Source organism: Tachypleus tridentatus, chromosome 4, assembly GCF_004210375.1.
Source record: "Tachypleus tridentatus isolate NWPU-2018 chromosome 4, ASM421037v1, whole genome shotgun sequence".
Classification (NCBI taxonomy): Eukaryota; Metazoa; Arthropoda; class Merostomata; order Xiphosura; family Limulidae; genus Tachypleus; species Tachypleus tridentatus.
The window spans coordinates 38,307,095-38,317,555 of record NC_134828.1 but is presented as its reverse complement, the minus strand read 5'-3'; positions in this window follow the sequence as shown (position 1 = coordinate 38,317,555).

The following is a 10,461-nucleotide window of genomic DNA, read 5'->3' as shown; positions in this document are numbered from 1 at the left end:
GTGTGTGTTTCGTGTTTTTCTTATAGCAAAGCCACAAAGGGCTATCTGCTCAGCCCACCGAGGAAAATCGAACCCCTGATTTTAGCGTTGTAAATCCAGAGACAGATGATGCATTCTCAAACATCAATTTGTAAAATTAATCTTTGTAGAAAATTAGTATTAATTATACAAAATTTTACTGATGAACATATTTCAGTGATGACATTTAAGTAAATATTTTGGTCTATTATTCATTTTTCAAAATATTCGATATCTTCCAAATCAATTGGGCCCGGCATGGCCAAGTGGGTTAAGGCGTTCGACTCGTAGTCGAAATTCAAAACATGTACTTTAATATTAAATAAAAATTTAATGTCAAATTTAGGCAAATTTTTATTTTGATATCAAAGAAACAAAATCAGCCCAATTCTTAACAACGTATTTTTTAGATTCATTCAGAAAAGCTAAACAATTTGCTAACTATTTAGTTAAACTGTTGTACTGACTGCGTGACACACCAACTTAAGAAATTTAAATTGACTGACATGACAGGAGATTTAGATGATTTTCAAAGATCAAGCAAGTGTTTGAAACGGAAATCAACACATCAAAAATATAAAATTAACGTTTCTGATTTATTTAAATACATTGAGGGCAATTAAATATTTTAGCATAAAATTAATGAACTATACTAGGCCTACAGAGCAAACGAAAGTTTAGCATATTAAACATTTTAACATGAAATTAATAAACTATATTAGGCCTACGGAGGTTTTGCATTTCAATACGTCACATAACTAGAGGTTATAACTTCAGAACATTTGTTCTTTGCGCAGCTAAGTTGCAATTCAAATATGATATTCCAGGAAAGCCCGACCCATCTTTATTTATTACAACTTACAAAACCTGCCTCGTGTTCAGACCTTGATTAACACGGATTTCTTAAAATAAACAGTGTGTGCTCGTGTTCTGTTATCTCTGTGTTAAGTTACACTTAAGTACTTAAGATAGTGTTTTAATAATAAATACATAATAAAATTAAAAATAATGCGTTATTAATCCTTATAATAGGAAAATGATATTAACTTATATAAAATTAGCTTGCTTAATCTGTTTCACATCATGATAGTTGTTCATAATACTTGATGATACACATAGAACGTCTAGACCAATATTTCACCTGTTGAATCCGAACCAGATTGATTAACCCTGTTATTAGGCTCAAAGTTTTGTTGACACCGGATATTGTAAACGGAATGGAGTTATTATGTTCAATATATTATTCTTTGCTTTTGCTTACGAACTTCGAGAATTTTAAAATAAAACTATAATGTCGTAACAGCAATAAAACGTATTTCTATATGTAAAAACGGCTCTTTTTGGTAGAGAAAATATTTTACGTAGAGGAGCGAACAACGTTTCGACTTTCTTAGGTCATTGTCAGGTTGACAAAGAAAGGAAGAGGTAACTAACCGGAAGCTGACCACATGTTTGAAAGGCGTTGTGTAACTGAGTGTCGGAATGTAGAGGGCGTGCTTAGATGTAAAATCACACACTGCCTTTAACACTCAAGTTTAGAGTCCAGCATTTGTCATCTAGTATACCTTGACATTGGACATGAAAGCCTAAGAACAAATAAGGAATATATCTACGAAGTTTTGTCACTTCACAACATAAAATTGAGTTTATTTTCTTCAATGTTTTCAATATTAATTATAGTTTCGAATTTTCTAACTTAATCCTTGAGATGTAATGTACATGAAGCCTAGGTTAGTAGTAATAGTGATATATTACGTGTACCTAATATAAACTGTTTGCTGCAAATCCTTTGTACAACAAAACTAACATTTATGTTTTAGAACTTTTGATATTTTAAAGCAACACTATTTTTTTACTTATTAAACACAGTTATAGTACTAGTTATCAAATCTAAGTCAGATTTAGTTTTATCGAAAAATATTATTTTTTCAGTAATTATGATATACTTTTATATCGTTGTACGTGATAATAAATACGTATTCAAGTTCAATACGTGTGGTCTTCCAAAGAGCTGTTTTCACACCTAAATTGATATAATTATGAAATATTGAAAGTCTATATAGCATACTCGAAACATTTTCTCTAAACTAAAGTCAAGAATTTCGAAATTGCTAACACAAAATCTTCAACACTTGTTCAATGTAAAAACTTTACAAAATAGTTTATTCAATACGTAGATCGTCATAATAAACATTTGACACCGTAAGATTTTCCGTAAATCAAATATAACAAACATGGCATTAATAGAACTAGTTTTTTAACCACATAATCTATATAGACTAGATATTCAACACCTGCCATCCTTTATTATGTCAGTCTGATCTCATAATGCACTTCTGAGTTTACAAAATAATCTGTGTTATCTTACAACCAGTAATGCAGAAACTAAACAAACATTTGTTACAAACCAAGCACTTACGGTGCATTTGCTTTCTAATTCTATTTCACTAACTACTGTTTTATTATAGACAATCTAATTTAATAAGTAAAAAAATCATATCTTATCGAATTTCCTGCAACTGCCTTTTATTACTTATTCACATGATTGTCATTATATTAATTAATATCAACGTAATATATTTAGTCCTGAAATAAATATCTTCATTTTTAAATTAGCATTTACGTAAACAAAGCTCTATTTATGCTATGCAAGCATATCACTTTTACTAAGTTACAATCCCTCCCGCCAAAGTGAACATTTGTAGGTAGTGTAATAAAACAGTATTGAGTTTTAATGTTATATACACAGCCTTCTAAAGGTCTGTTATCACTCGTCATTAAATTCTGTTACTTTTAGTTTTATCCACAAATTATTAGTCTCTCTTTTTATATATTCTTTTAGAAACATTTTACAAAAATAAAATAAAATTACAATGAGAGAAACATAAAATATTTTCAAAACGGTGATCTAACATGTTAGTCACACTAAATAAATATCATTTCAACTCGGTGAGTACATTACGAGAAAAGTAAACTCAATCTGATACGCAAACTGTATTCTAAAGAATATTATAGAAACCAAAATTTTAAAAATTGTGTATTTCAAGTGTGTGTGTTTTCTTATAGCAAAGCCACATCGGGCTATCTGCAGTCCACCGAGAGGAAACCAACCCCTGATTTTAGCATTGTAAGTCTGTAGAAATACTGCTGTCCCAGCAGAGGACATTTAAATAAAGATTCCACTAGATAACTCTTAATTAATGCATCTGATTATTTGTTTTCAGATATTTGCAAAAAGATATTCAAGAAATATCTGGATTAGCTAACCCCAATTTTAAGCTGATAGATTAGGTGGAAGGCATCTAATTAAACAGCACCAAAACCAACAACTTTTTGGTTACTGATGTCTGAACGAATGGTATGATCTTTATTTATGTGTGTGTTTGTTCTGAATTTTGCGCAAAGGTGCAAGAGGGATATCTATGCTAGCCATCCCTAATTTAGCAGTGTAAGACTAGAAGGAAGGCAGCTAGTCATCACCACCAACCGCCAACTCTTGGGCTACTCTTTTACCAACGAATAATGGGATTGACCGTTACATTATAATGCTCCCACGGCTGAAAGGGCAAGCATGTTCGGTGTGACGGAGATTCGAACTCTTGACCCTCAGATTACGAGTGGAGTGCCTTAACCACCTGGCTATGCCAGACCACAAGCAAAGTAAATTGACTCGGTTATGATAAATATATATTTATTGAAACAGACAGTTTTAATTTTCAAGTTATGTTTTCCACATAGGAAAATAAGTACTTCAAAATAAGTTGTGTTACAATCGTTTCTACTCAAAGCTAATTCACGGACATAACTTATAAACCCTCAGCTGTGAAACACAAGTTTTCCTCAATCACATTCTGAACACCAGACGTGTTAAATTTTGTAGTGAATTCAACGATATCCTTAGTACTGATTAAATACATTATTAAATTTATAGAACATTACAACCTTTTCTCGAAACCAACACGTATACACGATGATTTCTTAAGTAGGTTTTTAAGGTTATAATGAACCATTCTAATAATTGTTTGTTTGTTTGTTTGTTTTTGAATTTTGCACAAAGCTACTCGAGGGCTATTTGTGCTAGCCGTCCCTAATTTTGCAGTGTAAGACTAGAGGGAAGGCAGCTAGTCATCACCACCCACCGCCAACTCTTGGGCTACTCTTTTACCAATGAATAGTGGGATTGGCCGTAACATTGTAACGCCCCCACGGCTGAAAGGGCAAGCATGTTTGGCGCGACGGGGATGCGAACCCGCGACCATCGGATTCCGAGTCGCACGCCTTAACGCGCTTGGCCATACCATTCTAATAAAGGCAACCGGTGTCACGTGTCTCCCGTTATTTTTCTCACTATAATTAGTGTAAACGTTATAACAGTTTCTTGTAGAGAATGGCATTTCATCGTTAATGCAGTTACATTACTTTCTGTTTACTACTCTAACTGTTGCATTTATCATTGTTTATGTTTCTTTGTTCAAGTCCTGTTATTACTGTGATTTTTCTTGCATATTATTATTACAACTTATAAATTGCGACGAGTTCTTATGGTTTAATGTATTTATTACGTTTGGGCTGATCAGCCAATTGACGACGTGTATGGGAAATAGACAGATAAGATATGTTAGACGCAACTCGTAATATATATTTATATATATATTTATTACAGTTAACGTGGTTATTTTTTTTGGACTACCAATATTTTTATTATCTGTTTATGCTAGTGTTATTATTTCAGTTGTTTTTATCTATTGAAAATTAGTTATTGATTTTTTGAAATGAAAGGATACATCACAGACATGTTTACAGAACTTGACGGACAGACAAGCTTGTGTAAGAAAGTTTGCAGACGTGTGGCAGGTAGAATTCAAGATTGTGTGAACAGTAAGGAGTTTCCATTTGAACACCTGTAGGACTAACGTTTCCATAATTCCATGTAATGTGAGAAGTACCATTGAATTAATTATTAATTATCAACTGTATACCTGCTTTTGGACTGCCCTGTATGTGTATAAATATCCACCCTACATGCACGTCATATTTCTCTCAATGCCAGCAAAGGAAGGTCTAACATTGTTACATGGTATTTCGATACATATTGCAAGAGAAATCCATAACCTGAAGGTCGTATTTCTCTACGTAATAAACTTGTTATTCACGTGTACAGTTCGTGGGAAAAAAGCAGCTGGGATTTTCCCTGATGATTAGGAACCCATTTAAAGTAAAAATGTATCTCCGGGCGGCTGGTATGGGTATTAACGCTTTTACTAATAAAGCAGAGAACAACATTTTGACCTTCTTAGGTCATCTTCAGATTTTTCAATATCAATTTATTATTCAAACTCATTTTCTTCAAACATCAGAATCTGATTCTGAACTCGCTTCTTCTGTTGCTGTTTATCTGGTGGATGGTTTATGTGTTCTTGATGTTGGATCTATATTTAATTCAAATCAGAGAAATGTCCAAGAGAAAGGGATGTTGAAAGTAGAATGAAGAAAGTTTGGATTTTGTTACAGTTTACACTTTAAAGGCTAAATGCACTTATTTTGTTTCTATGTGTTTGTAGAAATTGTTATGCTAATCGAAAATATTATAAAATTTTGATCACATATAGTACATACCAAACATGCTCGCCCTTTCAGCCGTGGGGGTGTTATAAGGGTACAATCAATCTCACTATTCTTTGGTAAAAGAGTAGCCCAAGAGTTGGCGGTGGGTGGTGATGACTAGCTTCCTTTCCCTTAGTCTTACACTGCTAAATTAAGGACGATTAGCGCAGATAGCTCTCGTGTAGCTTTGCACGAAATTCAAAACAAACTAAACCATATATAGTATATACAGGTAACAATAAAACTGTCTTTTTCATCGCTAAAATTCAAGTAGTTGGATATCTTTTATCGGTGTTATTCTGTTATCTAAAAACAATAAGGATCCCTGATGACTTAACAGTAAAATACAAATAAGCATTTGATCCTTCTGGAAGGTCCAACGCAGATACTTCAATATGTGACTTTGCAACAAACCCACAATGATCAAACTTTAACAGGCTAATATATTCAGCAACTCATATCCGTTTAAGTACTTATTTGTTTTAAAATGTTAGCACAAAACCACACAAATACTGTGAGCGCATAATACTGATTAGGTGACCTCCCACGGTCAGGTGGTTAGGACGATCAACTCGTAACCTGAGAGTTGCAGGTTCGAATCTCTGTCACACCAAACACGCTTGCCCTTTCAGCCGTGTGGGTGTTATTAATTACAGTCAATTCCACAATTCGTTGGCAAAAGAGTAGGCCCAAGAGTTGGCCGAGTGTTACACTGTTAAATTAGGGACGGTTTGCACCGATAGTAGCCTTCGTGTAGTTTTGCACGAAATTCAAAGACCAATAAAACCAATTGATTAAGAAAATGTATAAACACTTAAAATAAACTTAGAGATGAACGTAATATAAGAGAATCGATAGCAGTTGTTAATAATAAAATGATTGTGAAAAGAGATTCAGATTGTTTTTCAGGGAAGTAAATTTCTGAATATTTTCTGTGTTTTTTTTTTGTACCGTGAAACTGGTGGAGTATGTTATAAAATAAAATGTAGACTGTTTCTGTATAGTTTTGTATATAACAAATCACTGTGTGTTAAAAAGATGGAGTTATCAACTTACTTTATTAAATCCATGCACAAGATCTGTCAGTCAAATGTATTAATTTAACTTCGTCATTAAGAATTTAATAATAATAGAAAAGGGAACAAATCGAACATTGTTTTTTATAAAGTAGTTACTTTCTTAACGGGTATTTACAACTAGACAATAATTAAATATATACTTTGAAACGTTGTAAGGTCTGAAGCTATGAACAAACAACGCAAACTATGGCATATTTACACGTTGTTTTGCTTGCTAAAGGGGTCAGATATATGACTAAAAACGTGCACGTGGTAATTGAACGTGCAATACTCATAATTAAATTCGCACTTTTATCTTAGAATTTGTTGGGGTTTCTTTTTTATGACGTAATGTTTATTCAGTTCTTGCATAATAAGGAAGTATCTCAACTAAACAATTATAAATGCACTATCACGTGACAATCGATATGATTATATTCTTACATTAGACATAATCTTTTTACCACTTATTGCCTTGATATTTGTCTCAAAGAAATTTCTAATTTCCATATTTAAATCATTCATTTTCTATATTCATTTTATTTTAGTTTAAATGTGTTTTCATTCATATATTCCTTTTTTTACTCCACTCAAATATAATTTTCTTGTATTATTTCTCTTCACAGGTATTTTGCCTAATGTATGCCTACCTTTCTTTGGTGAAATTATTGTTACTATTTGGTTTGTTTTTGATAGTTTTATGTGTTCTTTCTTAAGTTTATATAAATGACATTAATGTAGTAAAATAGTTTATAATTATTATTTCTCAACTAACGTTTTTTATGGACTTAACTATGTTTTGTATATTTTTTACTTTTGAAAAGGTTACTTGATGCTATAATAAATAATCCGTTTAATGTGGTGTTAAAACCATTTTATTTTCTAAATTGTTTTCTAAAAAAAAAAGAAGATTTTTCCACATGTATCTTATTCTGCTAGTAATTTGAGAGTTATAACAGTAGATGTATATTAGCCAATATGTCTACGCGTTAAAATATAATTGTGAATCTGCTTAAACTTTAATGTTGTTCGAGACAAGTTGGAGACAATGATGGAGAAATACCCACTTGTAAGTTTTATATTTACTGTATTTATACAAGTATATTTCTAAATATCTCTCCTTATTATCCTCACCTAAAATCAAACTTTAATAAGCTAATATATTCGGCAACTCATATCCATTTAAGTGCTTATTTGTAAAAAATGTCAGAACAAAACTACACAATTGCTATCTGCGCATAATATTGATTGCAGAATACACATCAGTGTTAACATTTGCGTAAAATACTATAATGGATAGGCTTAACCTAATGAAGTTAGGTTATTCTGAAATGCTGTTTTATTATATCATTATTGTACCTTACTTATATATATATATATATTACTTATGACTTATTGTATCAATTTTAATTATGACGTTAGCTTTTCTCCTGTTTCTGTTATGTAATAATTTGGCTCAGTTGTTTGTATTTTGTTTTAATTTTGAGAAAGGAACGAATTAGAACAGATTCTGTTTAGACAAACTTAAATCTCTTCCAAATGTATTCTATTCACACATTACACTATTGCACACTGTAACTTTACCAATTCAAATAACTCCTTTATTTTAATAACTCATGTTCTCTCTACTTTTCAATTATGTTTCATCAAACGGTGAATTGCAGCTTTATAGCTCCTAACATATCAGTTCTTTTTTCCTAGTTTGAATATACAATGATAATGTTCTAGATAATAGCAATAACAGGAGCGCATCCGTAAAGACTGTTTGTTTGTTTGTTTTGAATTTCGCGCAAAGCTACACGAGGGCTATCTGTCCCTAACCGAGGGCTAATCGTTCCTAATTTAGCAGTGTAAGACTAGAGGGAAGGCAGCTAGTCATCACCACCTATCGCCAACTCTTGGGCTACTCTTTTACCAACGAATAGTGAGATTGGCCGTGACATTCTAACGCTCCACGGCTGAAAGGGCGAGCATGTTTGGTGCGATGGGGATGCGAACCCGCGACCCTCAGATAACGAGTCGAGTGCCTTAACCATCTGGCCATGCGGGGACCCATAAAGATTGTCACCAGGTTTAAAATCAACATAAAATATATAAATCCACGTGTAAATCATTTTTGACGTACACATTTAAGAAATCATTTTTCAGTAATTTGAAAGTTAAAATTTCGCATTTTGTCCTGAAAAAAGCTTTTAATTAAATAACAGCTGATTCACTGTATGATTCACGTTACAATAAAATATGAACTTTGTCTATAATTTTAAACCTGAAAAAGTAAACTAATTCATAACTAATCTTTTGTAGAATTGTTAAATCTTGCATTTTTTTGCACCTTTGTACATAACTGAAACGTGTGACTAAAAGTTCTAATCCTCAATGCATGTGGTACTTCTCTTATTTTTTCTTCGTTTCAAAAAGATTCAGTGTTTTTCCATTGCGAAAAGGGCCTGGCATGGCCTAGCGCGTTAAGGCGTGCGCTTCGTAATCTGAGGGTCGCGGGTTCGCATCCCCGTCGCGCCAAACATGCTCGCCCTTTCAGCCGTGGGGGCGTTATAATGTGACGGTCAATCCCACTATTCGTTGGTAAAAGAGTAGCCCAAGAGTTGGCGGTGGGTGGTGATGACTAGCTGCCTTCCCTCTAGTCTTACACTGCTAAATTAGGGACGGCTAGCACAGATAGCCCTCGAGTAGCTTTGTGCGAAATTCAAAACAAACAAACCATTGCGAGAAAGTTTCATTTTCCAAACTATACGTTTTTTTATTCATAATGTGAACTTTATATGGTGACGCCGGATTATGGTAATTGAGTGTTTATTTAGAAAATCAATATAAATTTAATGTACCGATCAAAATACAACATGAATTTCTAATAAAATAAAAATTCACAACCATATTTACTTCAGGAATTACAGCGAAGTGAAACAGAAGGATTTTCAATAAAGTAATATTCCCATACACGAAGAGAATTGTATTTGTTTTTCAGAAAAGCAATATTCGTCATTACAATTTGAAAAATAACATTCCATGAAATTCATTCATGAGTGAATCCTTTTACTTTCATTGTTAGTTTTAAATATCCTTCACTGAATACGGTGATAAGGAACATAGGTTTAAGGTGAGTTTGATGGTTACATTGCTGGTGTTACACAGTCAAATAAAACGTAATTAAATGATTTACCGTTAGCAAGGTTTACACCAAATCAAAAGCTTGAAGGATAAAAACTGAATAACTTTGTTTCTCTTTATGATTTAATAGGAAAATTATTATTTCATTTCAAACCTAAAAATTTTACTCTAAAAGTATCTTACTTGTTACAATTGCTCAGAAGTGTGAAATTGGAGAAAAAAAAACTATTAACAGAAGCCACATATTTAATTATACATATATAGAGAACGATAGTAAAGTGTCCAAACTAAAAAGATAGAGTAAAAGATCAAACTATTTTTAACAATAAATGTAGTTATATATATTGTTCAAGTAATGTAATCAAACATTAAAACCCACAAACAAATGTTTCAGTTCACTTTTTTTTTAATATTCAATTTATAAAAATTTGTTCTCACAGTTAATCCATGCCCAAGGGAAGAAAAACATTTGACTTCGAGGTTTTCTTTGTTTTCTAATTAAAGAAATTACTTTTTAATTTTCTGTTTAAAAATCACCAAAAATCATAATAAATAAATAAATTTTTAATAAGCAGTCAGATTAAAGTGAGTGAACGTCTTCCTGTGGATAACAGACGATATCAAGATATCAGACGAGTCAAAGTGAGTTACTCAG